Source organism: Rhinopithecus bieti, unplaced genomic scaffold (assembly GCF_001698545.2).
Source record: "Rhinopithecus bieti isolate Rb0 unplaced genomic scaffold, ASM169854v2 scaffold_5924, whole genome shotgun sequence".
NCBI lineage: Eukaryota > Metazoa > Chordata > Mammalia > Primates > Cercopithecidae > Rhinopithecus > Rhinopithecus bieti.
Genome location: NW_016805189.1, coordinates 1616984 through 1623431, shown reverse-complemented (window position 1 = coordinate 1623431; position 6448 = coordinate 1616984). Strand labels below are relative to the sequence as shown.

The window sequence follows — 6448 nt, the reverse complement described above, 5'->3', positions numbered from 1 at the left end:
CCCTGGGAAGCTGCCGCAGGCTGTGGAAGGCAACTTCTGGAGAGGCTGCATCCTCTTCAAGCCGGGAAACTGAGGCCCAGAGGACATGTGACATATCTGAGCAGTGACCAAGCCAGGAGTAGAAATGTCTCCTGAGGGCCTGTCCCCACTGCTGTTTGGTTTTAATTGCTCAGCTTTTAACAATGTAACCCTGGACAAGTGACTTACTCTCCCCAGCCTCCATCTCATCTGTAAAATGGGGATGAGAAAATACCGCTAAGGGTTGTTGTGACAATTACATGAGAAAGTATAAACAAAGCATGTGGCACAGTGCCCGGCCACTTAATGGGCCCTCAGTAAGTGTTGTCTAATTATGTGAACCAGAACTTGAGATGGAAGTGAAGCAGAAAAGATAGGGAGTTGTTCATAAATGCCTGATCTGCTAGGGAAATATTTTTTAAAGCAAGGCTACTTTTCACAAGGAGGGGTAGGCACACTTGAATTAAGATCAGATTGATTAGATGTTTTTGTTCAGCTTTGATGTTGAAATGTCTAATCAAATGGCACACTGTGCCCCACTTCCAGGAAGAGCTCAACTCCAACTAGGAGGAAGCAGGTAATGTGAGCCGTGGCATCTTCCCGAATCTTTGTTTATCTTCTTTATCTGAACCTTCCCAAAAGAGTTTAAAATATTCAACTTCAAAGTTACATTCTGATGGAAAACACTTCCTAAGAGACTGAAGGCTTGCCCTAGGAGGTGAAAGAAGAGGAGAGGTGATGGATCACACCACATTTGTGGAAAACGTTAATGCTATGTGATCTTGCCTCCTTAGACCCAGATAGATGCAAAGGATAAGGAACTCAGTTTATAAACTAACAACAGATGCTCCAGAAGTGCTTTGCAGCCTGTTCTGACACTAACTGGTTGTGATTCACTTGTTAAAGATAAGGATAACAACAGCAATACCATTTCTTGAGCCCTTACTGGGTGTCTGGTATTGTGCAAAGTACTCTCTCTATATTACCTCAGTTTCCACAACAACTTTATGAAATATTTCTTCCTTTTGTGATGAGGAAAGTGAGTCTTAGAGAGAAGTTAAATAACTTGTTCAAGATCACTCAGTTAATAAATGCTCCTATGCACTTAATCACTGTGCTATGTCCTGCTTACCCCTTAATGTTAACCTTAATCCTAACTTGAATTTAGGTTAATGTCTATGCACTGCTGTTTTTTTCACCTGCAAATCAAGGGCTGTACTTACAGTTTTGCTAAGGCCACTTCTTTGAAAATTGTAAATATTTCCAGAAAGAGGCACAGTTTACAACAAACTTATTGCTTTCCAAATAAATTCTTCCCTATTAAAATCAATGTACCAGTTGTAATTTTCATACCTATGTATTGTTTAAGATAGAGAGTTTAGGACAGAATTGAAAACTGGGAAAAATAATCTCGTGGTTTTGTTTGTTTGTTAGAGACGTAGTCTCCCTCTGTCACCCAGGCTGGAGTTCGGTGGCCCAATCTCAGCTCACCGCAACCTCCAACCTCCCAGGTTCAAGCAATTCTCTCGCCTCAGCCTCCCAGGTAACTGGGATTACAAGCGTGCACTGCCACGCCGAGCTAATTTTTGTGTTTTTAGTAGAGATGAGGTTTTGCCATGTTGGCCAGGTTGATCTCGAACTCCTGACCTCAAGTGATCCAGCCACCTCGGCCTCCCGAAGTGCTGGGATTACAGGTGTGAGCCACATATTTTTGATATACAGATTGACTATCCCTAATTTGAAAACCTGAAGTCTGAAATGTTCCAACATCCAAAACTTTTTGAGCAGTTACATGATATTTGAATGAATTGCTCATAGGAACATTTTGGATTTCAGATTTCCAGATTAGAGATGTTGAACAGGTAAGTGTAAGACAAATATTCCAAAATCCGAAGAAAATCAGAAATGCAAAGCAGTTCTGGTCTCAAGCATTTCACTCAGCCTGTATTTGCACGCTCATGGCTGTTGGGAAAAGTTAACACATTCACCAAATTGTGCTTGGCCAATTGATAATGACTAATCAATATTAATGCACAAGTATATCTACTTTTGCTGTCAAGGGCAAAATTTAAACTTTACTTGCACTAGTCTTTATCTCTAAGGAAACTTGTACATTTATGCATGTAATTTGGTATCCTCAAGGTAAAAACTCCAAATAGTCAGCATTATTTACTGAGTGAAATTTCTCTATGAAGACTTTTCATATCCTGATGGAATTATGCTTCGAAATTCTCAATACTTATTAGTATCATTGAAATTTTGTGAATTAGACTCATCTAGATTAATATGTACTAGAATTGTTACCTGTATGAACTTGGACAAGTTTCTTAATCTATCTGGGCCTTAGTTGCCTCCGCTGCAAATTGGGAATGAAAATGGTATCATCATATTATAATGGCTGTTGAGACTGTTAAATGAGTTAATTATGTAAAGTGCTTCAAATTGCGGCTGGCACATAGTAAATACTATATGTGTTAATTAATTGTACTAATCACTTGTGACTTCCAATTGATTCTATTTTAATTGATATATTCTATAATATAATTTGCTTCCTTCGTCTCCCTTTCATGTATACAAATTAAATTTGCATAGAAAGTCTTCTAAGAAATTTTCATTCTTCTACTTCACCCTCTCTTTAGCCCTGTAGTAAGTAATTTCTAACTGTTTATTTATTCCTTAGAACTTTATCTAGAGAAGCTTTTGATATTAAGCTGTGACATATAATGGATGAAATTACAGTCATTGAATTTATTTTCTCTGAATTACTGATTATTTTAGGTAGAATTTATCTTCCTTTTTTTTTTTCTGGTGCCCAAGTCTTAGAGAAACATGTTTTCAGCCCTGATCATGATAAATAGTGGGTTTTTTAAATGACATCACGAGATACATATTTCTCAGATACAAAGGATTGTTGTTATGTTCTTTTGGCCAGAAGACACTCGTCTTCCTGGGAAATGTAGCCACAAAATGCTGGGTTTGAGTTTTATTAATATCCTTGTAGATGAAAAACAAAATGTTTCCCCTCTAAGTTTTTGTTCTTTTCCATTTGGCAAACCCGGTGATTTGCCACATGAGCCAATGTGTGTCTCATTTGCTTATTTTCTTGCGCACTAGCAGCCCTGGTGATAGCATCTGGAATGTGTGCAGTTCCTGGGAACAAATAGCATGTTGGAAAATGGTTGACTTGGTGGCAGCAGGATTGCTCATGCACCTGACAGCACATGCCACGTATCTCAAGCCATTTGCCTTTTGTAAAAGTGATTTTAAGATAGGCTGCCTCTCCCCAAATTTTTGTCCAAATAATAATAATAACAACAATGATAAGAAAAGATTTTTATGACCAGTGAATTTAATTTGAGAGTCAGATTTTCAAAGTTATTTTGATATTTGAGCTGATGATATCAACTATGCCATGAAATTTTGTTTTGTTTTGAGGCAAATTACTCGGTTAAATGGGGAGGAACCCTCAGTTCTGGGAATTGCCCACTCCTTTCTTGGAAGACACATGAATAATCCGCCCTCTTGTTTAGCATATAATCAAGAAATAACTTTAAGTATCCTTAGTCCAGCAGCCCAAGCTGCTGCTCTGCCTATGGCGTAGCCCTTCTTTTATACCTTTACTTTCCTAATAAACTTGCTTTCACTTACCAAAAAATTACTAGGTTAAACTGAATCAAGAAAAAGATCAGACTTTGAAAACTTGGTTTACATATATATTATATATGTTGCTTTATTTTCACCATTCTTAAAAACTGTTCATTGACTAAATGATACACAGATTTAAGAGTTTAGGAGACTGAATGGAATTTAGACCGGACTGTTCTTAAACTGCTTTCAAGCTCACATTTCACTTAAGAGTAGGGACTCCCTGTCACCCTTAGTCCCTGTTTCCTCCTTTTCTTTTGATTCATCATTCTTGCAGGGAATTACTGAGAAGGACATGAGCTAAAAGACAACACAGAGGTATTCGAGGAAGGAGGTGTGAATCCAACCAGGCCAGATCATTGAGTTCCAGAGAAATTTCCAGACAAAGCTTCTCAACCCACCAGCCAAGACCCAACCCACAGCAGTCACTTTCACTCTGTCTTATCTTGAACATACTCTTGCTTTTTGAAGGCACAGTCTGTAGAATTCCACATTTTCTGTCTTATTCATTGCCTTCCTCAGTTTCCCTTAATAAGTAAGCAAGACTTGAACTACAGGTTATGAAATTCTTGGGATTAATGACTGAGCTAATTTAGAAAGAAATGCCTGTTCTTCATGGCCCAAAAATGTAGAAAGCCAATTACCTAACTCTACTTGGCAATTTAAATGATGCCTTTTCTATAAAGAGTTCATTACACAAACACTGACCTCCCCTCCTCATAAAATGGATGATATTTTAGTGAGGCATTTCAAAGACGAAAGAGTCTGATGACTTGGCCTAAGGCTAGTTCAATGAAGGCAATGAAAACTTACCTTGGCTATTCTTTTTTGAGTTGGCATTCCAATGAGTCACCATATGGAAGAGGATTAAGAAAAATATTTTATACTTAGGCCAGGCACAATGCTTCATGCCTGTAATCCCAGCACTTTAGGAGGCCGAGGTGGGTGGATCACCTGAGGTCAGGAGTTCAAAACCAGCCCGGCAACATGGCAAAACCCCATCTCTACCAAAAATACAAAAATTAGCCTGGTGTGGTAGCATGTACCTGTAATCCCAGTACTTTGGGAGGCTGAGGCCAATGGATCACTTGAGGTCATGAGTTCGAGACCAGCCTGGCCAACATAGTGAAATTTCATCTCTACTAAAAATATACAAAAATTAGCCAGGCATAGTGGTGCGAGTCTGTAGTCTCAGCAACTCAGGAGGCTGAGGCAGGAAAATCACTTGAACCCAGGAGGCAGAGGTTGCAGTGAGCCGAGATCGCGCCATTGCACTCCATCTCAAAAAAAAAAAAAAAAAAATTTGCAGTTAGGATTTGTAAAATCCTAAAAATCTTAAAGAACAATAGTTAAATCTTACCTTCTATAATTAAAATAATTAAATATTAAGGATTCTTTGGAGTTGCGTCATTAGGAGCTTTACAGTAAGATACCTTACTGACCGATATTAGCCTGCCACAGGTAAATTAGAAAAAAAAAAAAAAAGCAATGAAAACAACAACATTTGAGTTTGTTCATCTAATTGCCCCTTCCTTGCCATCACTCCAAGGCATTAATGTGTCTTTAGATGACCCCATTAAGTTTTCTATTAGAATTTCCTCTCTCTCATACACACACACACACACACACACACACACACACACACACACAAATCCTAGCCATTGGTGTTTCTGAGATTATGAATCCTCTTTCCATGGTGGTTTGGGAACATAGGATATAGTTTATGAGTTGGGGAGACACAAATATATTCTGAAAAAGAAACCTTCAAACCTACTGGGCATGGTGGCTCATGCCTGTAATCCCAGCACTTTCGGAGGCCAAGGCAGGTGGATCACTTGAGGTCAGGAGTTTGAGACCAGCCTGGCCAACATGGTGAAACCCTGCCTCTACTAAAAATACAAAAGTTAGCCGGACGCGGTGGTGTGCGCCTGTAATCCCAGCTACTCAGGAGGCTGAGGCACGAGAATTGCTTGAAACCAGGAGGTGGAGGTGGCAACTAGCCAAGATGTCGCCACTGCACTCCAGCCTGGGCGGCAGAGTGAGACTCAGTCTCAAAAAAAAAAAAAAAAAAGAAGAAAAGAAACTTTCAAATAAAACTATCTTTGACTAATAGACTCATTCATCCAATAGGAATAGAGTGCCCATGGTGTGCTAACTCTTATGACAATGATGACATAGGGACCCAGGGACTACCCTCCCATTAGAGATGCACCATGCTCAGCCCGTCTAACTTGGAGCCTGCACTTACCACCAATAATCAGCTGCCTTCTGTGCCCACACTAGGAGGAAGGATATATGCTTGATACCTTGTTTTATTATACTGTTGAATTTCATCATCACCCTACTCTTATCCACAAAAATATCCAAAGTATTAAATGTTTCTTAAAAGAAATATTAGTTGTGCCCATTTTAATCTCCTAAACTTTATGACTTTGTCCAATGTTCAACTAGACATTTAAGACTGCTTTCATTTGGCTTTTGGTAAGACTCATGTTTGGAATTAATACAGGATCACTATTTGTTCTCCTCAAGTCCCAGAAAAGAAAAAGAGGTTTTTTCCTACAAATCAAACTTCAGCATACCATGAGCTGCCCATGTTATTTGCCATTTGTTCCTTATCTTTTCCAACAAAGTGACCTTAGCACTGAACGAGGAATGCTTAGATGTAGATGTGCACAGAGGACCCTTTTAGTTAATATATAGTAAATACATACCTAATTGGTAAATATGCCTATATATATATATATATATATATATACCCACAGATTTTTAATAAGTGAATATT

General features: G+C 38.7%; 1 protein-coding gene across 1 annotated transcript in view; it reads left to right on the top strand.

The window, feature by feature from the left end:
• Window positions 1–6448, top strand: part of HMGA2 (high mobility group AT-hook 2) — a 147347-nt gene that overhangs the window by 61973 nt on the left and 78926 nt on the right. The window lies entirely within an intron of this gene.